The 27324-nt window shown below is 36.9% G+C and overlaps 1 protein-coding gene across 2 annotated transcripts in view; it reads left to right on the top strand.

Moving 5' to 3' along the window:
- BMPR1A (bone morphogenetic protein receptor type 1A) overlaps positions 1-27324 on the top strand; it is an 80410-nt gene that overhangs the window by 27589 nt on the left and 25497 nt on the right. The window contains exon 2 of one of the 2 annotated variants that reach the window (XM_062001231.1): positions 10782-10903. The exons of the other annotated variant lie outside the window; for it this stretch is intronic. The gene's annotated coding sequence lies outside the window, so the exon portion shown is untranslated. The remainder of the gene's footprint in view (positions 1-10781; positions 10904-27324) is intronic. 2 annotated transcript variants of the gene reach the window in all.

Here is a 27324-nt window from a genome sequence, read left to right as displayed (position 1 = left end):
TCCCAAGAATAAAATAACTTCTCATTTGGAGCATATGTTGCTATAAAGCATGTATGAAACTGTGTGGTCAGGAGTCTTCTCCCACCTCAAATATGCTTAATTGGCTAAAAACCAATTGATGCTTGTTTTCTCCCTCTTGCCCCGTCTTCTGTAGGCTTTGTGCTCATCTATAAAATGACATGTCACGTCTTGTTAAGTGCAGCAGTGAATGATCGCTTGTACTTGCCAGGTCTGTCTTGGAATGTGCTATTCATCCACAACTTATAGGATGATGCTTTAACTTCTTTATTAAGATATTTAAATGTGTCTGAAAGAAAACGTCTGTCAGGTTTATTGGCATTTGTCAGCATTGTCAGAGTGGTTCAAGGTACCTGCAGAATACCAAGCACATTGGAATTCTCAGCAGGCTTAAGCAGATGGATTCTTTCTACCTTTGGTGATAGCACACTTCTGGTGCTTCCTGGCAGAAGAAAGGTGGATTTAGGATTGAATTTAGGCATTTTTCTGTCAGGATGCAGCCCATATTTTTTGTCGTATTCATAGAATGAAGTTCTGCTATATAAAATGAACCTGTCTCCAGACAGTTAACCAGAAAAGATATATATTGTTCTAAGTGGCCTGTCACCAGTATTCACCACTGTTTTTGTCATTGTGGGTTTTCTAAAAAAAAAAAAAAAAGGGGGGGGGGGGGGTGGAGAAGAGAGAGAAAGCTTAGTTTTCTGTCAGATCCTTAATGAGAGCACCAGTAGTCCTGTGCATTTGGAGAAGAGAATCTAAGATCGGATGAACTGTGAAATTCTGCACTGTTACTTCTGAATATATAAATTAGTAAGAGATGCAAGAGGCCAGATGAGATATATAGGTAACTATATAGAACATGGTCAGGAAATTTACGTTGAGTTTTCATGCCCTATGATTGTGTGTGCCTTGTTTTTTGTTTAGGTCTATTATGTGTGTGCTTATTTTTTTTTTTAAAGACATCTATTGTTAGAAATCTTAGGTCAAATTGAAAGCACCCATGATTTGTTGGCCAAAGTACTACATGCAGTTAACATTCCAGTATTCTGAATGTATAATTGTTAAACTTAATAGCTGAAACAGCTGAAGATTTTTGAGCAGCTTACTCTCTACACTGAATTACCCATGGATATTACTACTTCTGTGATGCGGCATTGCCTTAGCTGAACCTGTTCATCTCAGCTGCAGCAGACGTTGAGGCCATGGTAGCTGGAGTTTAGACTTGCAAATTGAGTCCTCTATCATCATGCAAGTAATAAGGATGGAAATTGTTTTTATGGTCATAACTTTTGTGGTCCTAACTTCAGCAGTATCCAGTTAGTTTTATTACTTGATATTTTTCTTCTAGTTCACTTTATTTTTTTTATCCTGAAATAAATTTCAGGGAGCAAATGCACAAGAATAAATCCTTAGTGCAGACTTTTAATCAAAGACTTCGGATTCCATAATTATAGCTTTCTTTTGAGTTGTTTTTATCTTTTTTTTTTTTTTTTAATGTAAAATGTCTTTAAAAAAACCCCCACAACTTATGTTTTCTGGGGATAGGAATAATAACAAAGAGTTTTATGGTATCAGGAAGAGTATGATCCTGTTTTCTCAAACAGATGAAGGAATGTTCAGTCCATTTGAGATCAGATGCAGTGAAATGCTACCAAGGTGTAATATCCAGAAGTGGCTTCTTGCTACATTTTTCATAATTCAGTGGTACAACTTTTAATTCTGTATCTTCGTTACCAAAGACTTCTGTTTTTTTCTGTAATATCAGTTAATTGCAGAAAGCCAGAACATCCTTTTAGATAGCCATGTAGAACATTGTGTGTTTGAACAGTATTGGATTGTGACGTTCTGATTTTTTTTCCAAAATGATCTAATATATAGACCATGGAAATACCTAAATCTTAGATACTACACTTGGACCAAATGAGTTCTGAAGTTGTCTAGAATTATTTGACATATTTTTACATGTCTGATGTTTTGTATTGCTATACACTATTGTAAATTTAGTTTACAGAGAACAGGAAACTGGATACAATGTCTTCTATTTTTAGCTAAAAGCTATTGTCTGCAAAAGGCTTTTGTGCTTGGTTGTCTCATCTGAACAGTTTTTTTTGGAGGGCTGAAAATTCTCTAAACATCCTATCACGATTTCACAGAAATGAGATGTGTTCTGGGGCATATGGATGGGCCTACTGGGAATCAAAATTTACACACATATGATTGTCAACAACTGAAATCTCCAAAGGATGCATGGATCTCTTGCAACATTCTAAGCCATCTTATCTGCTTCTTATTTCAGCATACTTATGTAGTCAGTTTTTCCCAAAGCAGTATTGATAAGTCATAATTATTCTAAAGGAAAACACTTTTTAATATGTTTTAATAAAATTCTAGTGTTGATTAAAGAAATTATGCATTGTGGGATTTTTTTATCACTAGGGATGGCATCAATAAGAGCCAAAATGTAGGGTTTAGTATGTAAATATGAATCATCTTCTCAATGTTCTTTGTATGATACACACTTCATGAATTTCATCTAAATGTAGTTTGTTTGTTTTTGTAGTCACAGACAATTTTAAAATGTAATGATAGCTGACTGATTCATTTTACTTTACAGTCGTGGAAACAAATGCAAATTTTAAGGCTTATGTTTTTCAGCAGAACTTGGATTTAATGAAGTGAGGCAAGAATTCTGTGCTTTTGTGCCACTAATGCCAGTAGGATTTTGGTTTTGGTACAGGACGTTTAATGGAATATGTGCATTTTTATAGCTCCAGGGGAAAAACCTAAATGTTCGATTCTGTGCCAACTACTGACTTCTGGACCTTAAACTTTCCATATTTTTAAATAGTTCTCATCACTGACAACTCAAATGCATGATGACTGACCTTCAACTGTTTTTGGTGTCAGATCCAATAGGGGAAAACATTTATACTTTGAGGTTTTTCTGCTGTGAAAGATCCAGTTATGCCAGGTACAGGTGTTTATTTTGCTTTGGGGGAGGAACACTTTTCAGCTAATAAAGAAGTGTTTTTATGATTTTTAGAAGAATGTTAATTGTAAGGACTTTCAGTACTTCAAGTCTGTTTAAGCTGCCAAAACTATCTAGATATGTTTGTATTCTCCTGTCTGAATGAAAAGTATTAATTTTTGTAGCTCCAGCACATCTGTTACATTGGTTCTCCCAGAAGTATTATTTTACTCTCTTGAATATTAGAGTGTAATCTGTGTCATTTGCTGTGGGGAAAACGTATGTATGTGGTAAGTCTGCTCATGTTCAAGGCCTTTAACCATATAGGAGATGGTGGGGTGGTGTGTCTGGGGTGTCTCTCGATTGCCTTAAAGATGCTGTCATGCTTCCATGTGTTCAGAGCTGTTGAGGTGATGGCTCTGACTTACTAGTTTGCTTAAGGCAGCGAACTGCTTGGAAAGGATTTCTCATTCCCATTCTCGTTCCGGTCACCTGTGTTCTTTGTTAGAAGTTACCAACCCAACAAGTTATTTTTAATACTGTTCTGCATAGCTGTGGTTCAATTTAAAAAGTAAAGAAACCACGCAGATGTGTAAGTCAATGTGACAGAATATTAGTGCAGTTTTGGGGTCTTCAGGGTATCTATGGGATGAGAGTGCTTAAGACCATGGAATTTTATTCTCCTTTGAAATCAGTTCCTGAAAATGTTTCTTTCCAAATTGCTCTGTAAAAGACAAACTGAAGAAATACTTGACCTTTTACAGGAATCCTAGGGGGAGGGAGAAGAGGATCACCTATCAAAATGTGGTCTAATATGTCCTGCTGCACAGGCAGAAGCTAGATTTCATTGGCTCTTTTGTCAGGGAGAAATGAAAGTCTGGGCAGTGTTCCCAGGATCAGTATTATGATAAGAATGTGCGCCTCTGGGACTGTATGCCAAGTGATCAGATTTTATTGTTGCTTCCATCCACACAAGGCAGCCTATTGACCAGGTGGTGAGTAGAGCCCAGCAAGCATCTGAAGCATGCTGGGAAGTTTGAACTGTGAAACTGGTCTGCTGGCTAAACAGCATAGAGCATAGGTGCGTTTTGATATATTTTTGCAACTCTGGAAGGCTTCTGAAATCCATGGTATCACAACTAGCCTTGTGTTTTCAGGGATGTCAAATGTAGCAGAAGACTACTAACCGTGGGGCTAGTCTGTTTTCAGTATGCTGAGAGAAAGTTCAGATTGTGGATGGGGGGAGGAGCTTTGGATTGGGTTTCTCCAAAGTTGAAGTTTGAGTTTTAGATCTCTCATAGAAAGCAGTTAGAGAACTGTTTTGGATGCTTGGAGAGCTGTGGGATATGATGAAAGGAGTTGCACAGCAAAGGCTTTAGCCCAGTTTTGGACGTGTTTTTTGACAAAGCTTGGCAGGTCAAATTCTGACTTGACCCCTCCATACTGAATGAACTGTCACCAGTGCTGGAGGCTGATGGGATTCCCTTTGAGAGTGGCCTACTATATAACTGCTTTTGTTTTAACAGTGAGCTGTTGTCTGATTCATTTTTAGCCCCAAAGTCAGTTGACTTTTCAGCTTCTGCTGGCTCATTGGATGAAGGATATTTAAGATGACTGAGAGGAATACTGCGGCTTCACTGTCTTCAGATGACTCCAGATGATATATGCTGAAAGAAAACATTCAAGACATCATCTAAGAAATCAGGAAGCTTAAACTCTTTCTATTATAGGAAATTACAGCTGCCAGGACAAAGTAAAAGCTGAGGCAGACTTTCATTATGAGTCTACAGAAGTTTATCTCTGGATTCTCATGGTCTCAGTAATGAATTCCTTGTGTCACTAGGTGCTGTAGAGAGTGCAGTGCATTGTGACTTATGCAGATTCATGTCATTCTGCAAAATGCATCCTGTCAGGTACGGCACAGTCCTGCTTTGCTCAGGAATTTGTATCTAATACTTCTAGATATGCCCTAGGCCAATGATTTTTTAGGAGCTTGATTGTGTAGAACATTTTGTCCTATCTCAGCTGGAAACTGAGATGATAGAAACAGCATTATGTACCAAGGGCAGTGAGAGTGTTTAGCTTTGAAACAGTGTCAGTTCTTCGTATATTAGCTGTCCAGGACGTCTTCTATCTGTGTGAGCTTGTATGGTTGTAAAGTCTTAGAAGAAAAAGCTCAGCTTGTTCTAGGGTTAAGACCCTGTCTGCCTATGTAAAGGGACCAAGTGTTGTGACACGTCAAGAGTCCTCTGGTACCTCCTGAATAGTTCATTAAGGACCTGGAGGAGTATCTGTGCAGGAAATAAATAAAACTTCTACTGGTGTAAGATGAAAGCTGCATGCCTCTGATGGAAAATACTATTTTCCTAAGAAGAGAGAGAACTAACTTGAAGAAAGGCAGTTATGTGATCTTTTTAAATGGTACAGATTTGTCCTGTGTTGTCTGTCATACTAGAAGTGAATAGTCAATGAAGAAATTTTGCATTAGAGGCAGCAGTACTCATTAATCTGCTTGCCTTCACCAGCAACCATGCCAGGTTAGATTACTACAGAACTTGACCAGTTGATGTTTTAAATTTGTATTATTTATATGTGATATCTTGTTTTCATCAAACTGCACCAAAGCAGTAGTTTTGAAGTTCTGTAAACCTCTCCACAAACGATTAAAGTGGATTTTTTTCTTCCATGTAGTAATCAATAAACACAACAGAATCCAGGCTTTCCAAGAACAACCTGTAAGTGCTGGAAAGATTGGTGATATCCTCAAATAAATTTGAGAGGCTTGGCCAGATACTTAGGAAGGACAAAGCACTGTAATACGGATATAAAAAACAGGATGACATGAAGTGCTGGAATATTCTATTTTTCCTTGTATGTTTAATACCTTGCAAGAGTAGCTTGGTGATTGTTTATTAAGACTCAAGGCAATGCAGGCATAAAATTTAATTTTAAAAAATAGCTTTCATGTAGGTGTATTTTTACTCTAAGTGATTTAGAACTATTTTGAACTAGCTTCCCCCCAGGATTGGGTAAATGTGCTTGAGCCATATTTTAGGCTCTTATTTCCCATCTTGCTGCCAGAAGAGCTTGGTGTCCAGAGGCTGGAAAGCAATATACTTGTCCAGCCAGTTCATTTAATTTCATTTAGCAGTCCCATTGAATTTGGAGGGGCTGTTTGTTCAACGAGATACTCTTGCTCATTTACCTTCACTGTTACACGAATAAAACCACCAAGCCCCCAGATACGCCACAGGTGCGATGAGGTTTTCTTTTCTCAGCATGCTGTGGAGTTTTTCTCACATGTTAATGTGTATTCCTTAAGAAATAGGATTTGGAAATTTGGCATGGCTGCTTTTCTTTTAAAATTCCACTCAAATTTGAGAGCTATAGTAGACTTCTAAAAGCAGCATACACACTCTTTCAAACTCTTTCTAGCTTACAGCAATGATGGATAATTTTCTAGTGGCAGTCATGAGACTGCTAACTGCTGCATCTTCTAGGCTGCCATCTGGGCCTGCAGTGTATTTTTCTTATGCATAAATTTCTAACAAAGAGCCTTTTGTTTAGGACTGTAGCTTACTTGAAAATGAATAATTCTGTTTTTGAAACCTCTCCCACCTATGGTTAACAGAGCCATCAGCTGGCCGTGAACTCCCCACACTGCACACAACCATGTAGTTAGCACCACCTACTTTTCCCCTTCTCCCCTTTACTCCTACCCCAAATCAGATGCTAGCGGTTATTGTCCTAGGTTTTTTATTCCTGATTTAACTGTTTGTTGCCACCCTAGCCCATGTCTGCAACAGAATCTGAATTTATAGGCACTTTAAAACAAGTTCTGTTTAAATTTATTAAAGTAAGGGGTAAGGGTGTGATAAACTGACCAACTAACCCTGCAGAAGTGAAGCACTGGTGGCTGGAGGAAGTAGAAAAGCAGGAAAGAATTAAGTGGAACCTGTAGTGAATGGAGAAGTGTTTAATCAGTAGTCTGTACAATCCATCCTTATATGATCATGTACTTAATTGCAATTGAATTATTAACATTACTTTAATTGAAGTTACTTTCCAAACTTATGTTCCTTAGATACATATAATTTTGCATTTTAAATGTGTTGCCGAGGTAGAGATATGCAAAGGCATAAAGGTTTGCCATTTGCACCCTTCTGTTTCAAAAAGCTGTGCTAAGTCAATGTTTATTTTAAATTGAAATTTCAGTTAATTTAAAGCCCTTCTGAGCACCCTGTCTTCCTGCAATTGCAGATATCACATGTGCCAACATTCCCTGCCTCTTTCTGTGCTAAAAGCTGGGATATTTATTCAGCTATAGACTTGTCAGGGTACTGGATGTTTATAGCCACATCAAGAACATCCTTCTTCTGTCTCTGGTCTCTTCCTCTGCTCGAAAATCTCCGATTCACACTGAAGGACTGAAAGTTACTTCCCACACCAAAATAAAGGACATTTTACAGATTTTGGTGTATTTCCTCAACTATAACAAGTCACAAAGTGCTTCACGGAGGTAATTTAAGGTAAATGCAGTAACTGATCTGAAAACTGGTGAGACGGTGGACGGAATGAACTGGAGGAACAGAGCACGGTGCCAGGGAAGTGTTTTGCTTCAAAGAGGAGACAGATGAGGGAATGAGTTGGATGTGGCCCTAGAGCTGGAGGAACTGGAGCTAATGAGAAGGGAAACAGGATCTGGAGATAAGTGGGAAGACAAGAAAAAGGAATCCACAGCCTGAGTACAGTTTTCTCCTTGAGGTGAGTCAGTCTGACTCAAGCTTTGTTACTGCAAGTCCCTCCTGTTTGTCCTGCTCATGGCTGTTGGTTCCTGCTCTCTGCCGTGTGCTAGCAGGATAGCCCTTTCCCCTCCCACACAGAGAGTGAGGTTTAAATCCGCTCATCTACTATATTCTGACTGTTCCCCGAGACCAGACAATTGCAGAAAAATTACAATTATCTCATTTAACTTGGTAATTTTTCTCTTAATGTAATGCAGATTTTTCTTTTCCCAGATTGGATATTGATATTTGTGAGTTGGTAGCATATGAAGATCACAGATTTAGTCTTAAGATTTTGAAGAATTCCCAATGTAACTAGACACAAGTGCTGTGGAGACTTTATACTTCTGAATTTGTTTGTGCTTCTTCTAGTCGTTCTAGTAGACCAAGTTCTAATAAAGACAAGGTGGAGTTGTACAAATAACTTATTCAAGTTTTTTAGTGTTCTTGATAGCACTTCTCTGGAAGATGCCATCAAGAATGACACTAAACATTTTGAAAAACTAATTAACAATTAATCATTTTGCATAACTGTATAAAATAAATATTGAAGTCAATGGATTTTTATAAAATTAAGTGCATTCTTACGTAGCATCTCATGCTGATGAAGAAATGGAAGAAATAGCAACAGTGAGGTCACTCACATAAATTAATAATTACCATTAAATTCAGTCCCATCTCTGGCAGAGGTTTTGTAGTTGCCCTTTTAAAAAAGAGAAGGATTTGGAACTGACACAAAAAGTCAGTAACTCATAAAAGAGGCAGTGTCCTCGTTACCAAGCAGTGGTGTAATAGGATCAGGTCTGTCAGGTGCTGAGAATCTGGCATCCACGCCATACAGGTTGTGAAGGTTTTATTTCAATCTGGTCTTCATCTGATTCTGTGGCTGAATTCCTGTGAGTGGTCAGAGTGTGTACAATGAACACCTGAAACTCATTCTGTGATCGAGTTTTATTCAAAAGAAATATGGTTCATGTGCTTGGAAACTGCTTTGCAATGTAGAGCAAAGCAAGGAAAATGCGTTTGGGAGATTGACTTCAAAATTGCAGTCCTGATTTGAATTAAAATGCTAGTGTAGATATACCTAGAGTCATGCAGATCAGGAAGTTCACTAAAATGATTTTGCTTGGTAAGAGAACTTGGATACCTGATAAATGAAAGTGGGAGCGGGAAATGCACTGAGTGCTTACAGAAATTAGTGGTTACTAAGAATGACATCAATTTGGGAGTTTGGAAAAGCTATCAAGAGGACATAATTTTTAAAACAAAGCAAATAAAAAACAGCAGCTTGCTGCAAAATGTCTTTACTCTTGTAAAGCTGCCTTGTTAAATAATAGAGTGGTCTTTGTATAAATCAGATAGTAGATACAGGAGGATTGGTGGTGGTATAAAAACAGAAAGCACAACTACTTAGTTGTTTCTTTTGGACTCCAGCAGAGGGTGAACTCAGATTTCTTGATTATAGAGAGAAGAAGGATATATTTTTCAGATTCTTTACAAGCTTGCTTTAAATAGTAAACACAGTCTCCACAAACACTTTTGCATGGCAGGAATGTTTTTTTCAATTTTACCATGGAAGAAATAACTGTCAAGTGTCAGCCTGTCTGCTCAGTGGAGACAGTTGTCTTTAAGAACTGGTGCCATTGGATAGTCAGGATGGTTTCAGGTTACCATTTTGCACAAATTTATTATTTATTACCAAGACTATTAAACCACAGTATGTGAGGAGCAGTGCTTATAAATTGACATGAGGACAGAAGTATTCTGACCTTCTTGTGATGGTAAAGGTCTTTATGGTACTCAGAAAGGAAAAGAGAAGGAAAGTGGATGCTGAAACTCTTCCTCATGCAGACACATGGTTTGTCCATCCCTATTCCCAGTACGGTTGACCTTGGCATTCAAAAAGAAGTCATCAATTTTTACGATTATTTGAAGGATTTTTTTACAGTATGGCTGGGTTATTGGTGTTTGAGCCTTTGTATTCCTTTCAAGGTTATGTTTGCAGTCCTAAGACTGGGAGTTCTAAATGGTAAAATTCTTGTATGATCCTTTTGAAAGCTTTGGAGATAGAAACATTTGAAAACTGCAATACTGAGAAAATGGGAGGACTTGGCATTAGGTGGCATATGCTCATATTGCAGTAGAAGTAGTAACAGCCAGTAATGCCAAGTTGGCTATCCACACTGCATTTGAAAACCTTGGGACCTGACATGAGTTAGGCTTGCTCACAATTGTTAGAGTGCCAAGTAAGAGCCTGTGCTGTGCTTTACCCTGATGCTTGAGTATATGCCAGTTCAAAAACACAAACAAAAAATCAAAGCTACCCTATTGCCAGTGCTTTTTTACAAATTCTTGGCTTGTTTTTTTCTTCCCAGGAGTAATCCGTGTGCAGCTACAATAAAACTATTGATTATTTCTCAGTATACTACAGTTCCTTGTGCACTGGAACTAATGAGATGACACGAGTGGATTTTTGTTGCAGAGCTACAGTCTAACAGATTCTCTGGTGTTTTAATATAGAGTGACTTGTGCATTGTTTGTTTGTTTTTTTCTATTGGTGTTACCAACAATGTCCTTCCTCTAGTCTGCTGGCTGTTTTAAAATAAATAAATAAATAGACATACCCTGTGTTTGGCGGCTTACAAACCTGGCCAGTAGAGATCAGGTGAAACCACGCGTTAGTGGAGAGATTGGAAAGACTTATCTTTGGAGGAAAACTATCTGCAGAGACTTTTAGCACCCTTATTCCATGACATCACCATAAATAATTTAATGATATATTCTAAATAAAATTAATTTTAGATGTGTTTTACTGTTAGTATTTTACAAATATACTAGAAATGCAAGAGTCTTAAGAAGTTTTTTCTAGCCAAGACCACCTCACAAGAGCAGACGGTTTCTGTAATTCCAGATACCGATGTCTGCAATGTGCCATTCACATTATGTACTGCAAACTGTCAATGCAATTTCTTTGGATATCTCTGAAGTCAAATTATCTTTCTGTTTTACAGATTAATAAAAATATGCATTTCCATAATATCACCTTTGAACTAATGAAGTGGAAGTACAGATGAAAAGAGTCTGGAGGAAGCTTGAAGTACAATACAGTTTGATTCTGTTCTCTGATTCTTAGGTAAGATTAATGCAGGTAAAATTTAATTTCAAGTATTTCAGGAGAGCAGTCATCATATCTTATACAAATATGTAAGCCTCCTTTTTTATGCTAGTGACAGTCTTTAATACAATCCTGAAACAGCAGTTTGATCTACTTTCAGTCCATGTTTCAGTTAGGAAAACATGACAAACAGCATCAACTACGTAGACATCTGTTACAGAAAGATACATTGGAAAAAAGTTACCATTTCAGACAAATGTTATTTGGTACAATCTGTCTGGTCATGGTTATTTTGCTTCAGTTGAAGCGAAGAACTGGTAACCCAATTAAGTGTCATGTCTGTTGGGAATCTTGTCTTCTGTCAGTGTTTGATTGGTACAAAATGTTATTATGCTGGTTTTTATTATTACTGCTGTTAATAAAATGTTATGGATTTTTTTCATACTAAATTCCATTGCCTTGATATCTTAAAGGCATTCCTATGATTGATTATGAATGATGGGGGTTTTGGTTCATAGTTTGCTGCCTTTGATTTCCTTTATGTAACTGACACTAAATAGAATAATCCTGAACTGTCATATTTTTTACTTATTTACAAGTTCTTTACTGAAATGTGAAATCTGTTTAAAGAAGGTAGTGAGCACTGGCCCTCCTGCATCTCTACCTTCTCACTGTTCTGGTTTTGCTTAACTGAAGCAGGGGCAGTGCTGACATACAGTGGTTATTCAGCTGTGATGCTGTTGGCCCTTGACACTTTACCCATTTGGATAGAACTGTAGCAAGTGGGACAAGCTGCAGAGACTTACACTAGCACGTTTCACTAGTTGGTGTCTGCTAATTTTCAAATGCAGTTTGGGTTTCAGATCGTTATCTTTTAGATTTTGACCTTTTCAAGAAAACAGAAACTTCACTTAAACAGGAGTGTGCTTTTTATTTATGGACACCAGCAACAAAATCTTAACAGTCATGCAATTGACTGATAGGGAGAGTATCCTCTTTTGGAGATCAGACTTTAGAGAAGCAGCTTCAAAGGGAAGATGAGCATTGAGTTCAACAGACTCATTTTATATTTAGCTGACTTACTGCTCAAAACCTGTGTGTTTCTGCATACCATTAGCAAAGCTTCACAAAGCTATGAAGTTGGAACTCGTGTTGACAAGTGCAAAATTGGTAGCTAATTCACAGTGTTTCAGGTGAGGAAGATTGTCATCTGGTCTACATGCTGAATGTATGTCTTGATGAGGTATGTTTGCGTCTTTCAGCTTCCTGTTTTACTCAGGTTATTTTATGCCTGAAAAGACAAGAAGACGGACAAGGATTATTTCCTCTCATTCAGTTCCATGTTCCTAAAAAAGATATTGGATAATTCGAAGGCTAGTTGTACTTCACATCTTGCAAATAAAGCAATAGCTGGCATAGATTTGACATGCTTGCGTACTACACAAAAGTAAAGGAGCTGGAGTCAGTGCTGAAAATTACAGACTTTGCACTGACACAAACCCCTGCACAAATTTTCTCCTGGAAGAGGGGAGCAGATTATTTCTTCTCCAGTGAGAGAGACAACTGAACAGCAAATATCTGTTCTCAACTTATTTATCAATAGAGGACTCTGCAGATGCGGCAGTTGTTTTGAAAGATAGCTCTTTTGTCTACCAAAGAGAACAATTTATATTCTCAGGCTTTGTAATTACAAGCAGATTTCAAAATTGATATTAAATGTCTGTGCGTACAAATAGAAGACTGTGTACTTTAAGAGCTATTTGTAACATTAAATAGCTTTATTAACCTAGATGGTCTGTCATGTACTAGATCTACATCTGCTCTTTGGAAAAGCTATGGATATGCTAGAAGTGAAAGGATAGTCTGCATTTGGGTGAATCTCGGGCTTCTATAGGATTAGAGAATGGATCATCATAGGGCAGTTCTGCCCTCTTATCAATAATCCCAAAGCATTTAGAGCTAAAGCAGTGTTTAGAGAAGCCATGCTGTAAAGTTTATTAATCAAAAATCTCAATCCTTTCATATAAGAGAGATTTGAGGGAAGAGTAGTGCTTAGAGACCCCATGTATTGGTGACCTCTCTGAATAAAGAGTACCAGCAAATGCTAATTAGAATGTCTTTGAGATACACACAGAATCAGAATTACAGAATGGTAGGAGTTGGAAGGGACCTCTGGAGATCATCTGGTCCAACCCCGTGCTAAAGCAGGTCCACTTAGATCGTGTCCAGGTGAGTTTTGAAAACCGCCAGGGAAGGAGACTCCACACCCTCCCTGGGCAGCCTGTACCAGGGCTTCCTTACCTGAACAGTAGAGACATTTTTCCTGACATTTAAGTGGAAATGTTTGCGTTCCAGCTTTTGTCCATGATGCCAAGTCCTATCACTGGTTGCCTCTTGTGTCCCCTTGACATAGACGTTTTAAATACTTGCAAGTATTAATGAGGTTCCCCCCTCAGTCTCCTCTTCTCCAGGCTGAACAGCCCCAAATCCCACAGCCTTTCTTCGTAAGAAAGATGTTCCAGTCCCCTGTATACCATCTGTATTTCCCTCTTCAGTACCTTTCAGGTGCTATCCTGAATGGAAGTGAACTGGAAAATGGGGGATACTCTTCTGTCACACAGAGGGAAAGAGAAAGGGGCTTTTTTGGCTGATACTTACTGTTTTGCTGATGTGGCAGCACAAAAGCTTTCTGGGGTCAAGTGACAGGGCACAAGCAAATACAGTTGGGTTAAAACTCTGAATGCAATATTCTTTTGAGTATATTGCAATATATTTTGAAAAGCAATTTACAGTTTGAACTTTTTTTTTTTAAAGCAATTGCAATATTATTTTGAATAGGGAAAACCAAACCCAGCACCCTCACTCTGCCCCCAGCCACCTGCATGTTACCTTTGTTCCTTTCTTTTAAAATAATAATATAATTAGCAACAATTGAGGAAGGGGTGAGCTGTTATGCTTTCTGTGTATGTAAATAGCTCATCTGTCAAAAAATAAAATGGCAACATCATTCCACCACAGAATTTCCCTATCTTGATACAACCTGTTTTGTTTTTACGAAGGATTATGGGATTGTAAATCAACAAGCACACAAATGGCAAGGAGAACTGATAAGAACCAAATAAAAATAAGCCCTGTTGCTAATCATTGCTGTTTCTGTGTATTTTCTATCTTCTGTTTTCATACCTTTACACTTGAATTTCAATGCAAGGGGACAAATGCAAAAAATAAGGTTGCTGAGGGCAAAAGAGGAGAGAGCTTTAAATACTGGAAGTGGACAGAGTACATGGTCCCAGGTGTTGATCAGACATTTTATGTACTTCCTGAGTGAGAGATGAGTACTTCATAGCCTCACCTCCTTTCAGGTGTATTTTTTGAGCCTGTTTATGATTTTGACACCCACAAAACCCTGTGAAAGTGAGTGCTTTAGTTTTAATTATTTGTTATATAAAAAGGTGCATTTTGTTTGCATCTAGAACTGCTGTGTAATAATTTTTTACTTTGTTAAAGAGAAGTTGTGATTAAATTTCTCTGGTTATCTCCTGCATGTTAAGATTCAATGAAAGTGTCATATATCTTAGTACTCGAGAAGTTTAAGCTCTCTTCAATAAGGCATTTCTCTGTGATACAATAAGGCCTTTATTGTACTTTTGCTAGTTCTGTATTTTTTGAGAATTGTGTAAAATTTTATGACATCTTGGTTAGTAGGGTAAATATCTTTAAATCACAACTGTGAATTTGTGGAAGTCTTTAGCATTTCTAGTGTATAACTGGAGAAATACAGCTTAATATATTGCACCTAATTATTATGGTTATGCCTGCTTAACTACCTCTGCAGCTGGTCTCCTGTATCGTGTTGTGTCTCTAACATAAAGATTTTGGTTATATGTTTACTTAGTTTTCTTTGGGGTACTGAAAACTGGACTCGGGTGACTCCCTCCTCCCTCCATTAAAATGTAACATATTTCCTTAATTTACTTGCCTGCAGCAAGGCATCAACTAGGAGGAGGTAGAAGACATCTAATGTACAACTAACTACTCAACCAATAACTTTAGTTTACATTTTAGGAATAACTTTGTAGATCTCAGCTGCTTGTGTCTGTAGAATTGTCACCTTTCTGTCTCCTCCCAGACCAATGGTGACCTGGAATGGGTTTTTTTTAATTAACCATGAATATTATGTAAGATCTTCTCCGTTCAGTTAGGAAGCAATTATTCTTTAAGGTTGAATTAACTGCCACTGAATTTTCTTGGTGACAAACTATTTGCTAGGAGTTAATTCTGTAACACACAGGCTGAGACACTGCAGGCTCAAACCACAAATGGGAAATGCAGGTCAGTGTGCTCAAAGCATTTTCCAGGAGTGGAGTAACCAGAAGTCTATGTCATCTTTTAAATCTGTTGATCAAAACAGGAAGTGCCAGTGATTCCACACCAGAGCTGCTCTGTTATGCAGCATGCTGTCACACGTTTTGCTGGTCCTTTGACTCAGTAGACACTGACTGGTGCTTCCTTAGTTCTATTTGGCCTATCTGGGCCCAGGTTGTATCAGTGGTTTGACCATCTCAAATCTCAGACAGCATAAACAAAAGCTTTCTCTATTGCTAGTCCAAGACTGTCAAGTTCAGGAAGGTTGAGTTAAGCTGTCCAAAAAATCCCTTCATTTTACTTTTATATATATTGTCTCTGTCCAGCTCAGAAGCTCATGTTGAAAGTGTAGTGGGTAACACATCTCAGAGAAATCTGGGCAAGTCCCTACGTAGTAAGAAGAGACTAAATTTTGCATTTTATTTCTCTATCTAAGGATGGGAATTTTATGGGGTAGGATAAAGAACTAGTTCAAGAGCTTATGGTGAAAAAAGTATACAGGAAATGCATTTACAGTATGGTCTGAAGATGTTTGTATTGATAGGAATGTACTTTGCAATCAGATTATTGCAACATGGATATGTAATTAAAAACATACCAGATTTTTGGTTTTGCTTGTTTGTTGACTTAGTGTTTAGATGAATAATGGTAAAATGTGGTTATTTACTAAAGATTATTACAGGGATTGTTTTTGTTCTCATTTCAAGAATTGCCTTTTTTTTCATCAGGCAAAATCAAGCAGATAAACATTTCTATCTGGTGGTACTATTTTGGAGTACTCTCAAGAAGTCAGTTACAGTTCTCCTGGGCAAGAATGTCCTTCTCCAGAGGTTCCAAGGTTATCATGCTATGATAAGTTTCCTGAAATGTTAGGTGAAATATATATAATGTATTGTAGTTAATGTGGAATTGCTTGGAAATAAATCTAGGGGTCCAGTTAAAATATATCTTGAAATAATAAACAGCTCCCTGTTATCTTACTAAAAATCTAAGATTTGTTTAGATAAAGGTCCTTGTGTAATATCTGTAATCTTCAGTAAAAAACAGTGTGATATAAACTTGATAATTTTCTTTTTTCTAATACAGATATGTAATAACCTTTTAAAAAATATAACCATAACCAAGTTAAAGTAAAGAATGCATAATTTTATCATGTCCTTAAAATACATCTGCTTTGCATTTACAACACAGTATACAGGAATTTCAGGTTCTTAAGTGACAATTTGAATCTTTTAAATGTTCTGTTCTGAATTTTTTCTTTGTTAAAGTACCTATGGTGAAAAATAATCTAAAGAATTAGGAAGTAAATAATTATAAGTTGGTTAGTCATATTAGACTTAATGAAAGTATTATGCCATTATTGGAAAACAAGGAAATCTGTTTGCTCAAAAAAAACCCCAATGTATTTTTTTTTCCTGTATACTTTGTTGTGAACTGACTTGATGAGATAATGGCGATAGTTCTTTCTATTATCCAAATATTGGACTTGTTTGCTTTTCTGTATAGGAAAGAACAGATGTAAAACACTGATTCTGCTGCTAGGTACAAGTGCACAAATTCTTGAGGTGTATGCACCATTTAAAGGCTTAGGCTGCTAGTTAGTTTGATAGCTATAGTTAGGAACAAACAGAAATTGCTTGGAAAATGAGTAAGAAAACAAAATAATAATGTCCTGATAAAATTAGGGGCAAAAAAAACCAGATGAGGCAGCTAAATGCCAAAAAGTAGTAATATTTTAGTTGGATTTACTAATGATCTTAAGAGCAAATTAACAGGAAAATAGGCAAGATAAGACAACTTGGGGGAAAATGAAGGAATTTTACAGTTTGACCAATGAACTAAGAGTGTTGTGGGAAAGCTACTTGAGCTATTTAGTGTTAATTTAGCATAAGGAACATGTAACTTGGGTAGGATGAGCTGTAGTCAAGTATTTTCTTTAGTGTAACTATTGGGTAGGATTGAGCTGTGGTCAAATATTTTCTTTAGACAGGTCTTTAGTAGTAAGGCAGATAACTGTAAAATATTAAAACATTACGATAGATAAGAAATGAAGAAGTAGACGTTACTGTGAAGTTTTAGAAACATGATGCCATACCTGCATCTAGAAAGCTGTGAAAGAATGTATCATCTTAATAAACAGACCTGGTAGAATTACGGCATTACCCATCTCTTCTCATGAGCCTAGTCGTTCTCGTTAGCACCTGCATTGCGTGCATAAAGGTAATGAAATGGATGTCTCTATCTTCTGCAACTCTGTGAATGCACAAATCAGGAAGACAACATATTTAGGACTAAGTGTTTGGTTTCTATAGTCCTCCAAGTTCTTGCCTCTCAGTCAAAATTTGTCCTGAATAGCATTTAATAGTATTAAAAAAGAATATTCATGTAGATGATCAAATGTGTAAGTTGTCTGGAAAAAAAAATTGTGCCTGTCCCTGCATTTGTGCTTGTTATGTACAAACTTCTGAATACATACAAATATATACAAACAGCTTCATGTTCCTGGTTTTTTAGCATGAATTTCCTGGATGGCAGTGGCTTACTTACAGCAATGAGGAAGTTTCTGAGCACTGATTCTTCCATGTTTTGATATAGAGGGGGCTAGCTTTTAAATCTTTGCAGGTGATCATAGTTAGTGATAGAAAATTTGAGTCTGTTAGGGAATGCTAGAGGGGTCAGTAGCCCCAGCCGTTAGAATTTCCACAGTGAAGATGTGGAGACGGGTCTCAAAATGGCTACACTTGACCATTCTTCAAACGCATTTTATTCTTCTTCCAAGATCTAAAATGTTTGTTGTTGTTCAGGCATGTTGCCTCAATTTGCTGACTTAAAAAAAAAAAAATACTGTTTCTATGATCAGGTAAAGTATGTGAAATTTTTTTACAGAAACAGTTTAGTTTTAGGCTTTCAATGGAATGAAAGTGATGAGGGGTCTGCCTTTGCAGAAGGGATTCCCTGAAGTGTTTGAGATGGCAGTGTATGAGAAGAGGGATGTTTATACAGGTGTCCTGAACTTCTCTAAGCTTTAAATTGTCATGGAATTTGCAAGTCTACACTTCTTAATTAAAAAAAAATAATTCTTTATCAAACTGATAAAATTAGTATCAACAGTTCTGTTGTTCTTACTGTCTCCATACTTGAGGAGATGGTACCTTTCCGCTTCCTCTGCCAGAGCCTGAGCAGTAGCCCAGTCCTTAGGTGCACATACAGTCTCAATTCACATAACGGAGAAGAAAAATTTTAAAAGCGCCTGAAAAGCTCTTTTAGAAGTCTTGAGCCTGTCACAGTGCTACTCTTGCTGTTGTACGTAAGGTGGGTTCAATCAGATTTTACTGAATGAAATGTACTGTGTACTTGAAAGCAAGTATGTCTCCTAATTCCTTGGTCTTGTAAGGCACCTGAGAATTTTACAGCTAGTAAATTGATAAGCTGAAGTGAATGCCTCAGGAAACTAAAACGTTCATTTCAGTGGCAGATACTTGTTTTTTTGACCATTCACTCCTCTCAAAAGCAAAAGCTAATTATGTGAGGCCTGTTGTAACTAAAGGAAGAGGAAAGATCTCACAATTGAAAATGGATTTTTTTTTTAAATAGTCATGCATATTTACATAGAAATGCTTAAAGATTTAAGCTGCTGTTACTACAAGGGGAGCATTTGTAACTGGGCATGTAATGCACTTACAGATTTGTGATCTGAGAGAAGTATATTGGCTACAGTCTGCTGTACTAGTTCTCAGTGCCAGAATATGAAGTGTATCAAAATGTCGCTTCAGATAGAGTAGATAAAGAAAAATACGTTATTGTGTCTCACACGGTCCTGGGGAACATAAATAGCAAAGTGCTTCTAAGGCTCATGAAAGAACTTGTACAGTTTTCTTGTAGAAGTGGAATTTGAATGAAGCATGTGACCACCAATTCATTGCTATTCAAGAAAGTTTTTGAAAGCGTTAGCAGTGTTAATGTATCCATTTCTAATGCAAGGCAGAGCTACATGATGGTGTTCAGTTATTGCAAACTATTATAGAGGCCAACATTAGAAATGGATTTAAAGGGATGGATACATTGATAGTGAGTAGAACCCTATGTAGCTATTGGTGATATGAATACTTTTTGCAGTAGAGGAAATAAATGAAGTGAGGTGTCTGAAAAAAGAGCATCCTAATGATTTTCTGCAGTTTATGGTCTTGCCTTGTACACTTCCTCTGGCAGCTTTTGAGGTCAGGGCACAGGAACAATGGACCAATCTGCTCCTTGAGTAGAGGAGCTCCTTGTGTTCATACTGCAGTATTTAATCTACTGGTATTGTGTCAGTACAGCTCTCAACTCAAATGTGTGAAAAATCTCGAAGAAAGAGAGGGAAATGGAAAAAAAAATGCTCAGGATGTGACAGGGGATTGATCCTTACAGGATACTCTATGGCATTTGATAAAGAAGGTTCAATAATGATGATGACTTTTGCCTTGCTGCCAAATATATTTAGTTCTTTTCTTCAGCTTGCAACACAAATTTCTTCCCATCATGGAATCTGTGGTTTTCCTGTAACCCTCAAAATTTCCTTCACAGATTTAATTTGAATCAGCCTTAATTCTCTTCTATTGGAAGTGATTAGTGTAGGCTGAAGAATCGTAAAAGAAAGGTTTTGATAGTGAAGATGTGGAAGGAATAAATTACTTCTAGATGCAGTAACGGCTGCGAAAGAAGTAACGTAAGACAAGACAGAATGAGATGGTTGTAAGAATGGGATCCTGAATAATTGGGGAATAACTGAGTTGCTAAAGTCAATTAGGAGGCAGATAAACTTACTTTTAAGATTTTTAGCTTAAGGAACTGTTGAGACATCAGAAGAGATACCTTCAAGTTTAAGGATGATGGGGGAAGGGAAGAAATGTTTGCAATAAAAAGTAGTGTCCAAATGATTCCTGTAATGCTGAGCATGGCCAGTTTAAGTCATACAACATGAGGTTCAAAGATAAAAAGTAAGAAGGCTAGTGAAATTGATAGGAGAAGGAATATATAGTATAATCTCTGTACCATCATAATTTCTGTTGGTCTTAGTGCAGTTGCTTTCTTACAGAGAAAAGTATTTTTATTAGCTGAATGTGAAGTTTCATTTAATTTAAAACTAACCCAAACAAACTGCTACTGAACATGTTGATGTTTTGTGATTCTTATCTCTACTGTGCAACAGTAGTTGAAAAACTTATTTCTTAATGTTTTTTCTTAGCCTTTTGCTCTAAGAAAAGAAGAGGTGTAGTTGTTTGAATACTAATGGTAGAGATACCACCAATAAAAATGCAAAACTCTAAATTTAAATATTTAATCTCATTGAGCATTCTAGTCATGCTACTTCTGTATGTGTTTGGTTTTGAATTTGTGTGAAAATTAACAATATTGCTTTAGCACTTGAGTGCAGGGAAATAGGGAACTGTAGTTGTTGAAGTATAAATATTACCTTTGAACTCCATCTTTGTCTGCTTATCAAAAGATTACTGCATTTGATTTTTGATATATCTTTGAAGCTATATTTGATGAAAGTACATTGTTTAAACTTAAGAGGAGTAGTTTGCATGTGCATGCCATGTTTCTGTAGTTACTTAACCAAGTGAATCTAAAGTGCACTTAAGAGTTTAATTTTGGTTTGCATTAAAATGTATTTTCATCTCAGCAAAATTTGCAGAAAGTTCAGAGTTGATTATGAAGTTTTTTTAACCTACTTATATGTAGGTTAACCTGTATGTAACCCTACTTGTTCTCCTTGCAAGCTTTGGGAGTTACTACTGAGAGCTTGTGAGGTGACTACTCCCAGCTGTCCACCTTGTTCTTTTGCTGGAGGTCAGCACCTCTGTGCAGTATCAAGTGAGTGCCAGCTTGTCAGCCACAGCTCTTTAGAGTGCAGCATATTAATTTAAACTGCCACTGATTCCAGTTTAGGCTATGCTAGACTTACCACCAACAATACTTACCCACTTGTCTTGCCCTTGCTATGGAGGTGGTAACCTCCTCACGTTTTGTGTATAGAGCTTGTAACCTCATAAAAATACCCCAACATGAGTTTCTAGGATGAGTGTAGAGGCTCAGAGATGACAGAAGAACTGTTAGCTGACTGTTCATATAATTCAAAAGAAATATGAGAAGTTTATATAAGCTGAAAGGGCACATTGCAGCAATTTAAAGCTAGAAGGGCAATATAACTAACATGAAGAGCAAACTTGTTAAATGTAATTTGCAAAGTACATATCTAAAATTTTGTTTCCGTAATAAGAGCCTTTAAAGAATAATTTTCCACTACCATATCCATATCTTAGAGGTGTGTAAACCAGCAGCATCTACTACATTTATTTAGCTTATACAGCTATTAAATGGCCTCATTGGAAGACTGACGGAGATGATTCCTTTGAGAACATCTGTGTTATTTAGAGGAATTTGTGAGAACAGCTAGACCAAGAGTTTCTCCTATCAGCTGAGTAGGGTGCTTCTCTGGGCATGGCAAACAGGTGAGGAAAATGAGGTTTAAGGCTTACCTTGCCAAGCAAGCATTTTGTGTTGGGAAATCACGATGATGTTGAACTTGCCAGTCTTGTTTCTGATGTTTGTATGTATTGAGCAAATACTGCTAAAGAAAGCTTTTCTCTTGCCCGCTGCAAGGAGGAGTGCTGAATTTGGCGATTTAAAAATAATGTGGCTTACTGATGAAGTAACATTAGCAAGTGTATTTTTATCTTGTTCACAAAACGATGTATTAATTGATTTGGATGGCAGTTATGAGTAGCAGAACAAAAACATAGGTCCATGTTGACAGTTTTAAGCTTTTTGAGGGCAAGCAGTTTGCTTCTTGTGAAATGCTCTTCTGTTAGCCTTTTTTAATGCTGCAACACACATCACTTGTCTTATAAGGGACACCATAGTGTTTTAGGTACCAGAGGGAAAGGATTTGCAGTTAAATAAGTAGGCAGCAGTGATTCCCATGTTTAAGGTGTTGCAGTTTGGAGAGGGTTTGTTTGTATTTTTGCTGGGGTTGTGTTAGTATGTAATGCTTTCTGTCTTCAATAATTTGAAACTCCATCTTCCAGGAGTCAATAAAAAAGAATAAAAAGAAAAAGAGTTTAAGGTCTTCTTTGTATTACACTTTCCTAGAACTTATTTATTCTCTGTTCTGTTAGGAAAGTAAATCCTTTGATAAGTAAAATCACACCCCAGGGTCAGTGTGAGGAGTGAAGGCCCCGTGAATAGCATTATCAAGTTGACTCCTTTGACCTTGGTAATTATTAATCTATGCAATCGGGTATTTCTGAGCCTTGTCAGCCTAGCTTGGTTATCATTATATTTGTTCTATTGGTTTTTACAAGTCTTGAATAGGCAAAGGGGATTTAAAGAGAAAATCTGAAGGAAAAGAAAGAAAGGAAACCCAACTCCTCGTTTATTCTTAAGGGGTAGAGGTCTTCTGGAGGGGACTGGCTTGCAGAAGGGGGAAGACGGTATTCTTATGCTAATCCACACTCTGGATAAGGAGCAAAGCAGCCGTGCAAACAATGGAAGTGGAGCCAGAAAGTCTGCTCTGCAGTCTAGCGCGCCTTGCAAAGCATGTCAGGCCGGGCGCCTAGGGCTGCTCAGGGGAGGGGCCGAGCCGAGGGGAGAGCTCCGGCATACTTTATGGAGCTGGCAGCCAGCCATAAGACTTGGAAAAACCTTACTACCTAGAAAACAAGAATTAAGGGTGGAAGTGAGTGGAAGGGGAGAGAAGTAGTTGCAGTCCGTTTTTCCTGTTGAAACAACCCGATCACCCCAAAACCCCAACATAATTCTTAGCTTGGTTGCTACTGTTTTCTTTTATGTACCAAAATTGAAATTCAAGTGATGTCTTTAAAATAGTAACCACTTTTTCTAAACAATGTTCTGCGTTTGAGATGTAGATTTTTAGCAACATACCCCTACTCAGAAATTAGCTTACACTACCCTCATGTGGGCAAAGTGTTCAGATAGGAAAGTGTGCCGGAAGCTGGAGCTGCAGACTGGCCTAAGGATGGCATTGGGGGACTTCAGGTTTTCAGTACCTTGTTCCTTCCCTTGGAGGAGAAACCTATGTCAGGGACATTGGGGAAAAAAGCATCGGTTTGTGTAGCATGCCTTTGTTATTGATTAAATTCAGAAACCAGGAAAAGACAGACTGTTTTACTTGGGCACTATGAAGTGAAAAATTACTCTATAACCACCAAAAAAAAACCCTTTCAGTTTCTGGAGAACTCTTCCTGAGCCCCAAAATTTGCATAATAATCACCTTCACTTTAGAGACAAAAAGTAGTTTCAAATTTCTTTTTCTAGATCGGACAAAGGTTAAAAATGTAACAGAAACAAGCAAAGACCATGGGATCTAAGTATAATAAAGCTTATGCTGTCAGTTTTTGGTTTGGGGATTTTTTTGACATAGATTAATGAGCAATTGTCCTTAAATTACAAAAAATTACCATAAGATTGTGAAAACATTAATTTATCTTCTTTATAGTGCTGAAAGTTTAGAAACCCTTCCTATGAAAGTATTTCTACTTTTAAAGGCACTAGTCCTGACTTAAGGGTCCATTGTTCACTTTCAAAAAGTATATGTTCAGGATGGGCAAAATGTATTCAAACATATATATTTGGGCAAATATATATTCAGGATGGAGGCCCATCTGTTACCCTTCCTAAGCCTTACATATATTGTCTGTATAAAAACTAATTCAGAGCCAAAATATATGATAGGTTTTGTAGATGGTGTAGCATACCACAGTGTTTTATCTAATATTTTTAAATGACTTTTTATCTTGCTCTTTAGTGAATGAAAGGCTTTAAGTTTTTTTTTTTTTTATATTTGAAAGGTTTGAGTTACATTCACAGTTAGGATTCGTTAGGTTTGGAAATGGAATGTTTCACATGCAGAAACTTTTCTCATCGTTCACATTGACTGATATGACAGCAAGGAACTAACAAAAATTATAAATAGATAATAAAAACATTTAAGAATGATAGCTTCCAGGTAGAATAGCAGAAGTCAATGTCAGCTTATGGTAAAAGGAGCATGGCTGGTTATTTGCCAATACCTTAAGGGCAAAAACTCTAAGCCAGCTAATCACCAAAGTGGTGGAATTAAAAGAGGGGGAGTGGGTCAAGAGTAATAAAAATCATGTAGCAAAATCATATTTGAATGTGCTCAAATAAGAGAATGTATCATGTTTGCAACAAAGATATGTCTTCCTGTCTGATGGCACTGGGAAAATACCTTTACTGAATTCCATTACTGTTAATTTAATGGCAGAAACTTTGTAGCAGTTAATTGGTTTCCAGAGTAACAGTAAGATGGGCATTCAAGAGTCCAATGAATGGCGTCCCCAATTACTTAATTGTGCTGGGCATGGTGAAAAGCAGCTAGGCTTTAATTTCTTCATGGTTAACAACTTTGTTTATGAAACAGATAGATATATAATAATTCAGTAGTTTAGCTTCTAAATTCTACAGTAACGTACACGTATGTGATATTTGCAGCAGTGTGAAATTTTCCTTTAAGATTTCTGTTAGTGTCCAAGGTGAATTTTGGTGACTTTTCTTCCAGCTGCTTAAAAATAATAAGTCCTTCTCTAAGACTCTGAATTCTCTTGCTGTAGAAAGCAGTTGTTAGGGGTTATGCTTTTTGAATGCACAAACCCACTGGTGCAGTACTTGTGTTGTAAACATGGAGTTATAAATGCCTTTCAAACAATAATTCTAATACAATCCATAGTTGAGTAGAACTTGCACAGATTAGTGCCAAAACAAGCAAGCCCTTATTTGAAGTAGGTCTTGTTGATGGCAGTGTAACCAGTTAGCTTGCACTAGCTAGCAGTGTTCTCCATCAGCTGCGTGATTTCTTCATAGATTTCTTGATGGTGGCTTTACCTGTGTTTTTAACTTAGCATAGCTAATTTGACTGTTTCCCACTTTCCTACAATTTGTGTAGGCATGCCTTGCAATAAAATAATAGATACAGTTAAAAAGTAGATGTGTACAAATATTTGACAGAACTACATATATCAGAATCTCAGCCTTTTATTTAAACTTTCTTCTTCTTATGGAATTGGTTGAATTTGACTAGTTGAGTTTGAATAATAAGATAAAGTTAACTATAGCTCTTTTGGTGTTATGAATAACAGAATAGAGTTGTAAGGGCTGTCCTGGGTCAGAGTCTGCTCCCGTCCTGTCACCTACAGCTACTTGAAATGGTGTGCTTTGTAAATGAAAGACTAATTAAGTTTTTGGTCTCTGTTTAATTTGAAAATCTGCCCTAGAACCTCCTCACCAGTGGTTAAGAATTGTCTTCTAATTTCTTATCTAAATAAATTTTAATGGCTAATCCATACTTAGTTGTTATTGAACCACTAATTTTCTTCAGATTGAATAGCTATCTGTCTTTCCTTTTATTTATTCCTATGTTACGCTTCCAAAGAGGTAACAGTTTTCCTGCCAAGTTTCACTGTGTTAAATGTTTTTCTTTTCATCTCCATTCATAGGACTTTCCTATTCTCCAGATAGTATTATCAGTCTTTCTAGGCATATGTTGCATTTATTAGTCATGTCTCTGTACTGTTCATGTTTTACAGTTTCCCCTGGGAAATTTCCCTAAGAAAGCCTAGTTGTGTTTGTGTCTTTCTCCCATATATATATATATATATCTGTTCTGGAATTGGTTGATGTACCTGAGTCCTTGGATCTGTCTCCCATGTATGAGCTCTGTGTGAAATAGGAATTCTTCAGAGTTTCTAGTATGTATAGCTTCGTGCTTTCGTTCCATTTCTGTTACTTCACTTCTTCAATTGATCTGTCAAGGTTTATCACTTTTACTTTTTGTGCTTAGTTCATTAATGACAAGGGTAAGTATTGTTAAATCAAGCTGATTAAAAAATCAAGGTCTTTGAATGTCATTTGAACTACACTAGTAATTTATGTTCTTGAAACTACTTGTCGTCTGCTCCGTAGTGAATTATTTTCTGTTCTTACAGACCTTCTATTCTTTGGCAAAATTAATAATTTTCATTTGTGACACCAAATCATTTTTTTTTAAAGCTCTCATAGAAAAGTTATTGTTGCATACTGATTCACACTCATGGTCCAGTTTATCTCTGGCATTCTGTTCCACCTCAAAGTTGTGTTCAAAACTGTACACAAGAATGAGGTAGTCTACTTAGTTACATAAGTCACTTCTTGCTTTCATTACACACAGGAAAAATGTTTAAAATTTTTCAGTTTTGCATTGGCAACTAGATTAACTTTGTATTGTATGAACTGTTAACACGTGTTTTAGAACATGTAGTGAAATGGTTTTAATGTTCTAGTTCTTGTGAAGTCAGAGATTGACATTTCTTTTTTTCACGTTATCCTCTTTTTACAATACTGTCTTTGTTTTTTTGAGCACTGTCATTCTTTATTCACTATCCCAATTTGGAACAGTGTACCTCCATTTATTTTCAGGATCATGCTGTTAAAAATATTACAAAGCCACATCTAAAGAATAATTACCACTGAATTCCCTGCTTTCAGAGTTATTTTTGACCACATTAAATACATGAAGCTGAAACGTGCAAAATTTGTCAAGAGTCCAGCAGAGTGTAGAGCTAGACTGCCTGTGACAGTGCCATGAATTCACAGATGAATTCCAGTTCAGAAACAGGAATACAGTCTTAATAACAAAAGCATTTTCTTCAATGAACTATTTTTAGGAAGGATACTGGACAAATTGGGCAATATGATTGCTGAATAAATTACCTTGTAATGGATTATAGTTGTATATTTCAACGCCACAATGGGGGGGGAAAAAGAGATTGAGGATTCTGAAATCAACTGTTGTATTGGTTTGAATTTCTTCAGCATCACTCTGCTGACAGAGTAGTATTCCAGCTGTTAATTGGTGCTTTAACACATTTCAGGTAATCATTTACTTATGTCATTCTACACTATCAGGCAAGGTTTTGAGAAGTTCCAGAAACAGCTCAGAAAAAGTGTCACTGCAGGCTCTTCAGTTTTGACAAATGTGGTTTTGGTTGTTGTGGCTTATTTTATTTGTATTGAAA

The sequence above is a fragment of the Colius striatus genome, chromosome 8, assembly GCF_028858725.1.
Source record: "Colius striatus isolate bColStr4 chromosome 8, bColStr4.1.hap1, whole genome shotgun sequence".
Classification (NCBI taxonomy): Eukaryota; Metazoa; Chordata; class Aves; order Coliiformes; family Coliidae; genus Colius; species Colius striatus.
This window is presented reverse-complemented; position numbering and strand designations above follow the sequence as displayed.